The sequence below is a fragment of the Akebia trifoliata genome, chromosome 3 (genome assembly GCF_017979445.1).
Source record: "Akebia trifoliata isolate Shusen 1 chromosome 3, ASM1797944v1, whole genome shotgun sequence".
In the NCBI taxonomy this organism is placed as follows: Eukaryota; Viridiplantae; Streptophyta; class Magnoliopsida; order Ranunculales; family Lardizabalaceae; genus Akebia; species Akebia trifoliata.
The window spans coordinates 53,162,870-53,173,465 of record NC_141377.1 but is presented as its reverse complement, the minus strand read 5'-3'; positions in this window follow the sequence as shown (position 1 = coordinate 53,173,465).

Here is a 10,596-nt window from a genome sequence, read left to right as displayed (position 1 = left end):
ATATTAATTAGTAATAGATATTTTAACGCTAATGGTTTTCTAACTCAAAGGCACAGAACCATTGATCTTTTCCTTATGTATCCCAAAGAAAAATATCTATGGTTTTGTGCCCTTATCACATCAGCTGTGTACACAAACGGAGTGAAACCTTTCGAGTAAAAGAATCATGACTCATATTTTAATTATAAAAATGTGATGATCACGTGATTAAGAAAGTTATAGGGGTGTGAATGTCAATAGGTTGGTTCTGGTTATGTTCTTCAAGCAATGGGAACTCCTAAATTTTCTCCTTAAATGGTTCAATTATTGGTTCCAATGGATTTTTATTGATTTCAACTCTCAATTGGTTGGATTTCAATAAGGTTGTCAATGGATTGGATCAGGGTCATTTTGGTATCGATCCAATAAGGATCGGATCCAATCTCGGGCTGATCCGATAAGAATTGAATTGAACTATTATCGGAATGGATTTTTATTGGATCTCTATATTAATATCTACATCTGATCCATTAACAATCGAATAAATAATGGATCGGGTCAACTTTGATTTTATATAAAATAAATTTTCTACATCTCAATAAATATATAATATAATTTATATACTTTCTAGTATATTAACTAATCAGGTCTTTATAGGAATCCAAAACATCGTCATCCAGACCCAAAGTTATCAAATTAGAACAAATCAGATTTTGAATCTGATCCAATCCATTGATAGTCCTAGATTCTAAGAGGTATAATTTTAATTAATACAAATAAAATATCAGAGTATTTGAATTCGATTTCGAACAAATGGGTACCATTGATACTCATAAAGAGATGACTTTTTTGGAGTCCGCTTCGGCCACAAAAATTTTCTCCTTCAACCACAACACCGTAAAAAAAATTAAGATTCCGAATTCTTTGATGAAAATCTCAAATCAAATAGACAAAAACCATTAATCACATTGACTTTCGTAATTAGGCCCACCAAAGTGTATGGGACCAAAATGATCGTGCAATTTGGCATGACAACCACCACCAATTTAAAGGGAAAAAAAATGCAGTAATAGTCACTCAGCAAGGACAAAACATGCCACAAGTCACACTCTTTTGGCCCATTGATACATGAATGTTTGGTCCAACATTCATTAAATTAACAAATTACGTGCGCGTATAGACGATTATTAGTCGCTGATTTTGACCAACTCTGATCAAAAAGTGTTTATTGTGGTTAAAATTAATAGGATTTAAAATCCTCGATGAAAGATGTGTCATAATCAAATCAATTCAATGTATTTGTATTTGTCTTCCTTCTGGATTTCTGGACCATTTAGAGAAAAAGAGAACAACGGTCCAAATTGAATTATTGACCTTGTTTTATATCTTTCTTTGTATCTATTAATATTTCCAACTTCAAGCAAGAATGGTCTCATAGTAGTTGTGATGTTTCTCAATATTTATTTGTTAAATTTGTTTGGATAACCTCTAGTCTATTTTAATATTTCTTTTGTTTGACTAGCGAAAATAATTTCTGTGATTGGTCTATGATTTTTCTTAATATTGGAGATTTGAAATTATTGCACTCTTTTGATTTTGACTTAGCGGCACGTAGTTTAAAAAAGAGTCGTGATAATATGGCGCCCCCTTGACACACACCCCCATCACAGAACCGTAGATCAATTGTCTCGGGATGCACAAGAAAAAAATTTTGCAGTATGAGTATCTCGAGGCAAATGATCTATGATTATATGATGGAGGTGTGTGTTAGAGGGAGGGAGGGGGGGTGTGTCAGAAAATCATTACACTTAAAAAAAATGAGTCGTGATAAGACATGATATATGTACGCGGTTGATGTGGCAAGTGCACAAAATCATAGATCTTTTTCTTCGGGATACACAAGGAAAAAGATCTACAATTATATTCACTTGTCGCGAATAGAGCGCGTATGTTTTAACGTGTCATTTTATCCTTAGTCTTCAAAAATTACAATCCGACTCTTACCACAATGCCTATAGTAAATGCATATATCAACAATCTAATTGATTTCTGAAGTCTATGTCCACCAAAGGTCCATGGTAGCATTCTCGTTTTAAAGATCCATTTTTTCGAAAAGTTTCGCTGGCTACCCATACCATAGCCCAGGAAAAATTTCAGGAATAATTGGGGGAAACTTATGAAAAATATTGATGTGATGAAATCAAAAACAAGTGGCAAAAAAAGAGAGAAATTGGATGGTTATAGTTATAAGAGATCAAATCGTTTGATTATCAAAGAATAACAAATTGTATTAGTAATAGTAGGGGTGTTAATGGTTGGTTTCAAATCAATTCCTAAAGGAATTAGAACCAAAATTGCTACATTTTGTTAGTTTGGGTTCCTATCAATTCAAGTTCGGAAACTAATGGAACCAAAACTATAATTAAATTCATTTTCTCTTTAAATGGATTTGACTCTCAATTCCTACACGTTTTTATCAATTCTTGTTCTCAATTTATTCGATTGATAGAGACCTGATTCTAATTGGTTCTAATAAAAACGGGGGGCGGGGGCTCATACACTTTGGAAATTGGATTTTGTATCAAAAATGCCCTTACAAAAATACCATTGGATGCTTATTCTCAGGTGTATTTATTGCACTTTAACATATGCCCTTAGGCCACACATTAACAATACCCTAAAAAGGGATCCAAAACCAAGGTAGTGTGTTATGTATTTCACTAGGGATTACCATTCATTCAAGAGTCAAAGCTGAAGTACCATTGATATTGACATCGTTTCACACATTGGTGATATGCTTCGCACTCGTATCTTGATGAAAATTATTAATGGCTCTGTGCACACATTCACATCAGCAATGTATGAAATGATGTCAATTTCAATGTTACTTCAGCATTTTCTTTCATTCACTGAGTCCCATTTTGATGGTTTTGAAATATTAGATTAATTTCATTGTCACGAGTTTCTTAATAAAGAATTTGGTTGCCCACATAATAAATAGAGGTCATGTGAACAATTAATGTAAAACATGTAATTGACAATTAGTGTCCCCTAAGTCTTTTCTCAATTTAAATGCCTCTACATTTAGTATCATTATCTCTATCTACATCTTTATAGATCTACCTTTCTATTTTCAAAACTTCGACGCGTATGCTCCTCTTTGTTAGTACTATCATTTATTTTTATATTTTTACATAATTAAATAAGGAAAAATTACTTAAAAGACCCAGGCGAAGGATTTTTTTTCTTCTTCTAAATAATCCATAAGTTTTAGGCAGTCTCCCAATAGTCCATTTAGCAAATTAACTTTTCTTTCTTAATGGTCACTGGACCACATCTCACCTGCATAAGGCTTTTGAAATACCCAAACCACCATTTTCTCATCTTCTTCATATAGTTAGGTTTCCAAACGACAATTACGATTATTTTCAATGATCTTCGATCATGAATAACGAATGGAGAATAATATTCTCTTAATTTTGAACATTTAGACTTTTTTTTTCGATGATTTATAAAAGAAGTTTAGATTCATTTTTTTTTTTAATGATTAAACTGTAATTTTTTATTTGCAACTATGATTTATGTATTTTGGGTGTTTCGTCAAGATTTATCCAATATCGAACTCAAAAAACAAAAATAATAAATAAATATGATTCACATTCATAGTCTCGAGTTCACCATTTAATTACTATTGAGTTTGACAATAGTCTGGATAGTAATTAAATAAAAAGTGGTGAACTCGACACTTATTGTCGAATTAACCACTTTTTATTTTATTACTGTTGAGTTCAACAATATTTTCATAAGAAAAAATGGTCGAACTCGACAATAATTAAATGGTGAAATCGACATTGTAGTGTGAACTAGATTTATGATTTTTTTCTTATGAAAATATATAAGTGTCGAGTTCACCACAGTTCGACGATATTAAATGGTGAACTCAGTGTTGTGATTTGAAATAAAATTTTCATTTTTTTCAACTTTGATATTTGGTAAATCTCCTCGAAACAATCAAAATGCATAAATCATAGTTGCAAATCAAAAGTTACAATGCAATCATATAAAATAAAATAAAAAATTCAAATCTTAATTTTGTTCTTCATTTTTTTTATTAAAAATCCTCAAAATAAGAAAAATACGTCTAGATGTTCAAAATCAAAGAATTACATTCCCATTTGTCAGTCATTATCAAAGATCGTTGGAAATGATCACAATCGCCATTATAAAATCTAACTATATGAAGAAGATGAGAAAATGATAATTTGAGTATTTCAAAGACCTTATACAAGAGAGATGAGGTCCAAATACCATTAAAGAAAAGAAAAATTTACTAAATGGACTATTAATAGACCACCTAAAACTTAAGGACTACTTAGAAAAAGTCCCTTTGCCAGAGGCCTTTAAGTAATTTTCCCATTAAATAATTACAACCAACTTTTCATGACAAAATAAGTGAAGAATTATATAAAGGGTTCAATTCCGTTGACATATGAATAAATACAACATCAAACTGCCAAGAATTACCATAAGGATACGTGGTACAACCCAATTGTTGTATTTCATACTTTAATGATCAAGATTTTGTCTTTCTTTTTTCACGAGACTATATTACCCTTACGTATGCGTGCAAAATGCATTTAATGTATCTAACAAAAAAAAAAAGGGAAAATGATGGTAATTTCGAATCGATAACAGGTGAAAGTCCGCAAGTCGTGAGCTCGATATCCAGTATGAACATTAATTCCTCAGGAATCACTCAAGAGGGCTCACCCTCACTTACCTGGTGGGTGTGATGTGCGGGCGTTGCACGTGCCCTAGGAATAGTCCTTGGATAAGACCATAATATATGGATTGGGCAAAGCCCAAATACAGTCCGGTTCGATGTCTATAGGAATAGCCCGTTATATATATAAGGAAAAATGATGGTAAAAGCCTCTTTATTGAGAATACGTACAAAAAAAAGTCTCCAAGCAAAAACTACAAGCCATTAAAGACTCATTTAATAAAGGGTCAGGATCCCTTAACTCCTAAGAATGACTCAAGAAAAAACACATGATCTCAACCCTTTAAATGCAAAATCCAATGGTTTGAGATTTATTATCGGGATAAGTATTTTCGAGATTTGTATTATCAAGATACTCATAAATCTCAATCATTGGATTTTGTGTTTAGAGGGTTGGGATCATTATTAGGAGTCATTGAATCCCCTGACTCTTTAATAAAATATTAGTCTACTAAGAATCTTTTAAGGATTTTTTTTTTAAGGAAGATATCATAAATACCCTTTAACTACTTTAGAAATTCAGGGAACTGTGCTTTTATTGAGAGGTCCAGAAACATTTAATCTAATAAATATTTTATTATTAATTTTTATTTTTGAAATATTCGTAAATTTCATTTGACTCAATTGAGTCAATTTGCAAGTTCTTGAGTTGATTCAATTCAAATTTTAAAATTATGTTATGAATATTTAAAATTATTATTATATATTTTAATAAATCTAATGTATATAAACCAAATCAGTTTGATGATGATCCTCATCATCATGGTTGCCGTCGTCATTATCAAAATGAGTTGAAGATGACAATTTTTTGTAAGAGCAAAGAATTTTGTTTTGTTTTGTTTTGTTCATTTAGATGTTTTTTTTTTTTTTAATTAATCTATAAGAGATCATTGTAATCAAGGGGCATGTCAATGATTTTAAAACATAGTGGCACCTTAAATATTCATCAAAATGTGGAGGGGTAACCTCTCACAGACTCACACATTAAGGTATTTTTGCTTCAAAATCCTTCTTAGACTACTATTTGATAAAGTGAGTTCTAAGAAGTCCAAATATTTGTAGAGGATACTTTTTGGTACATATTTTTAAAAAGAGTGTTGATTTTATAACTCAACCTGATAAATAACTCAAAACTCATTGACGTTGCTTGTGCAAGAACCGTAGATTTTTTTCCTATCGGAGTTCTGAAGGCAGTCTTTTCCGTATCCACAGGGTTCATCTTATTTGGTTGTAGCCGCTATACCCATCCATGAATGAGAACATCTCATGCCCTGCTGTTGCGTCTATGAGCAGATCCATGTTTGGCAAAGGCAAGTCATCTTTCGGACAAGCTTTATTTAGGTCTAAAAAATCAACACAGCAGCGGATTTGCCCATTCTTCTTGACAAGGACTATGTTTGTCAAACAAATGGGGTGTTGTATGGGCTTTATGAAACCAACCTTCAATAGCTTCTCAATCTCTTTTTTAATTTCTTTCTCTATTTCAGGCTTGAAGGCTTTGCAAACGTCACATCAATGAGTTTTTGAGTTATTATGTTAGAATTGAGTTGGAAAATCATTACACTTTTTTGAAAATAGGCTCGTCGTTGTCCTTACGAAAAAAATCATAATTTAAATATTTTCTATATTTAAATCAGGAGAGCTGATAATACGATGGACTTGATGCACGCAAACATGAAAGCACATGACTTATTTAAAAAAAAATAAAAAAATTCTCTCTCTTACCCGTTCTCTGCTCACGTATTTATTTTTTTTTATTATCACATTGACAATCCAACAACACATACATCTAAATTTCATGAAAATATTCATGTTAAAAGAAAAAAAATTAAAAACAACTTTTTTTCGTACTTTATCCATGGTGATTAAAATGGACGGCTACGAGCACCCACGTTTAAAAATAAAATTTAACGGTGTAAAATAATTGTTTATTTATTTATTTTAAAGGTCATATTATTTTATCTTCTACAACATCATTTCATCAAATCATGATTTTACATGTCACAAGGTGATCAGATTTGAAAGTTTCTTTTTTTACGATAGGTAGGAGAGAGAAACCCTCTTTTAATTTTTTTATATTTTTAATAAATTACGTGCTTTCATGTCAGCGTGCGTCAAGTCCCTCCATCAAAAGTATGATCAGATTAGCTGTACTCTTAGTTTAGAGAATGTAGTTGTCCTAACAAATTAAAAACAATTTTGATATTCTTAAGGTGTATTTATTGCATTTTAATGTGTGTCCTTACGATACACGTTAACAAATGAAGACCATGTATGAAAAGCAAATTACACCTGTTTTTCTTTCCTCTTTCGTGCCTTGTATGCCTCGTCATTCAATACCTCCTCATTAAACTCAGAAATTTAAAGCTGAGAGACTTTGCGTCACAATCGCTGCAATCAATTAAAGAACCCTTCTCAATACGTTTATCACCTTCCCACTCTCTCCGATAATTAATTATTTAACACCACTCAGATAAAAAAAAAATAAATTAAAAAATAAATAAATTTTGACTTTGATCTAAGATTTTGAAAATGGACGGCTACTGATCTCCCATCGAATTTCAAATTTTAAAACTAAAATTTAAAGGGTGAGAAAACTTATTTTTTGTAAGTGTTTTTTTTTTTTTTTTGTCTTCTTCTTTCCTGGGTTCATTATATAAACCTTTTTCATTTTATTTTACATATTATTTTGGATTTATTCTTGACCTATAAATTCCTATACTTATTTGTAAATTTTTGTGTGGGACTCACTTTAATCATTTTATCCCTCAACTTTATATCTTACCTAATCATGTTGGTACATTATTTTTTCTCTTTGCCCCTCAATTTTACTTCATTTAATTAATTTATTTATTATTTTTCATCTTTTACCTCTTTTAATCTAAGGGTGCACATGATTCGGATTTATGACAAAATCAGAACTTAACTAAATATGATCGGTTCTACAAAGTTGAAATCGAACCAATCCAAACCAACCTTGGTTCGGATTGGTTCTCGGTTCTCATACTTATTATTTATAATAATAAAATTAAAATTTAAAATTAAGAAAAATAAACATTAACAAAGCATCATACATAACATATAATATATATAAACAAAGCATCAACATACTTATTATTTGAACATAAACAAAGCATTACGCATAAGGTATTAAAAATAAAATTCATGAAAAAATTAGAAAATAGATGAAATAAACTAAGAAAAGTGGCGAGGTGAGAGAAACAAACGGCTAGGTTTTCTTCAAAGAACTTGAAGAAGAGAGAATAGATGAAATAAACTAAGAAAGGGATTTGATACTTTGAGTATTGTTTGAAGATTTATATTTTTTGCCTTTTAAGATTATATTATATATATTATAATAAATATAAAAATTGGTTTGGCTCTCGGATTAGTCCGGTTCTATTATACCTTTAATTCGGAATCGAACCAAATCAATTGTTTTTTTACAATCCGTTCCCGAACAAAACCATACTCAATCCAAACTGAACCAATTCAATCCAAAAGATTTCGGATTGGTTCGATTCTTGGATTTACCAGATCTAGTGTGCACTCCTACTTTAACCTCAAAATTCTTTAATAATACCATTTCAACGTTTTTTTTTTTTTTTTTTTTCATTTTTTATGCTCTCAACCCTCCCATTAAACTATAATTTTGTGGGACACATTTCATTTCTTTTACACTTCACCTCTGTAATATTAATATATTTATTCTTTTACCCATTTAACTTATTTTATTATTTTTCATATTTTACTTCTTTAATTTTAAAAAATTTCAATAATACTTTAGACCCAATTAGACTTGACCCAAGCCCAATAATTTATTGTCATGTTCGTAAGTCATGTTAAAATTGTCACTACGTACTCTAACTTTATTTTTTTCGCCCCTTAATCCAAGAGAGGATGTTCATGCCATAGGCACAAGTGAATTCTAGTTTTCTATGTTAAAAGACTCAGAATTGGAAAAAACCTTGAAGCAAGCAGGTCACTACAAAATTTTGAAGAAATCCTTTCCATTGGCTTAGATGTGACATTTCTAAGGAGGTATTTCAAAATTTGATGGAAATATAAGGGTGTAAAATAAATTCTAAATGCCACTTATTCAAGAGGTTAGTTGGACTGTTAAATATCTAAAATGAATCACCAACAACCAAAACTATTACATGGGACATCTTATTATCTTTCTCACTAAAGTTTAGTTGGCTTTAAATCTATTTTTTCTAGATCAGATGAAGTTCACTTTCAAATTGTAATTCATTTCATATTCTAATTTAGAAAAAGAAAAAAAAAAACATGAATCAAAGCTTTGATTGATTAAAATTTTGTGCATTAGTCTTTTTATTCCTTTGTAGATAACAAGATTCGTTGGAGAGGGGATTATGCTTTATGTGAAGGAAATAAAGACAATTTTGGATCTGTTGAAAGGACTGGCTAAGGATGGGAATCATATAATTGTTTTTTAAACTTCTATTGTCACACCAACTTTTACTAATGCCACACTAATTCTTATAATTTACAAAAAAAATTGCACAGAGTTGGTGTGGCATTAGTAATAGTTAGTGTGAAAATAGTAATTCCCTTTTTAAACAGATTTTGATATAAGGATGAATTTGATCGATCCTTTAAATGACAATTAGTCTAGCATGTGTAATGCACGTACCTTTTACTAATTCTTTAAAGGAAAATTATATCAAAAGGATACGTCAAATATTTTATAAAGTGAGTCTTAAATAGATCGTATTCTTATTCACGAGACTGTTTGATAAGAACTTTGACAATGTGTCCTACCCAAACTTATTAAAATTATGTCCCTATTTAGTGTGCTTGCAAATTATCAAAAAATGTTGAAATTGCATTTTTGAGGACTTTGTTATTTGTGGGTGCTTGGTTACAATATTGTAAACTGAGTTGCATGTAAATTATCGTAAAGCCCTGTAAAAAATAGAGAAAAATGCACGATTTGTCACAATTAAAAAAATAATCTTGCAAAAGGTTAAAAAATAGTCCATTCCTTAGAAAAATTGGTAAGTGGCCAAAAGAATATGTAAAAATTATTATAAAAATCAATATTATTTAATTATTAACGTTAATGATAATTAATTTATTTAAGTACTAATTAATTGAAAATTATAAATAGTAGAGATATTGTAAATTTGAAAAAAAAATGGCAAGGGAACAAAAAAATGGGTAAACAATTTCAAGCACGAAAATCCAAACATTTACTTACTAATCATTATTACTTTGTTTAAATAAAAATCAATTTAAATTCATAAAATGGTAAAAAAATTATCATAAATCTCGAAAAAAATTTGGCGAGTAGTACAAAATGTTCTTGCAATATTTTCAACCAAAACATTTGTCAATTATGTTGAGCTCGTCTTGTATAATTTTTTTTTTTGCTAACCGAGTGTCCGGGCCAGCTTGCGCGCACCACGACTAATCTCAGGGAGGACTACCACAATTACCTACCGCCATGGTCCCCCAGTTAAAACTCGTCTTGCATGTTGAACTCATCTTGGAATGAAATTTTCAAAAGATCCACCTATAACATTACCTCATCGACCATGCGTGACACACCACCAAATATGCATGGCTTGACCCTATTGGGCCAAGCAGGACAGAGCATGTTAGGACTTTGTCATACTAGGTAGTTACTCTACTTGTATGTATCTAATTCGGTATTCGTCTATCATGTTGAACACCACTCAAAATAAGTTTTCCCGAAAATTTCCCATGTGATTTTTATAGATGTGTGAATTTCGACTTCTGCAAACTACTTTGTATTTCAGGATTTTTGGTTCTTTGGAGTCACTACCATTCATTATATTTTTTAATTG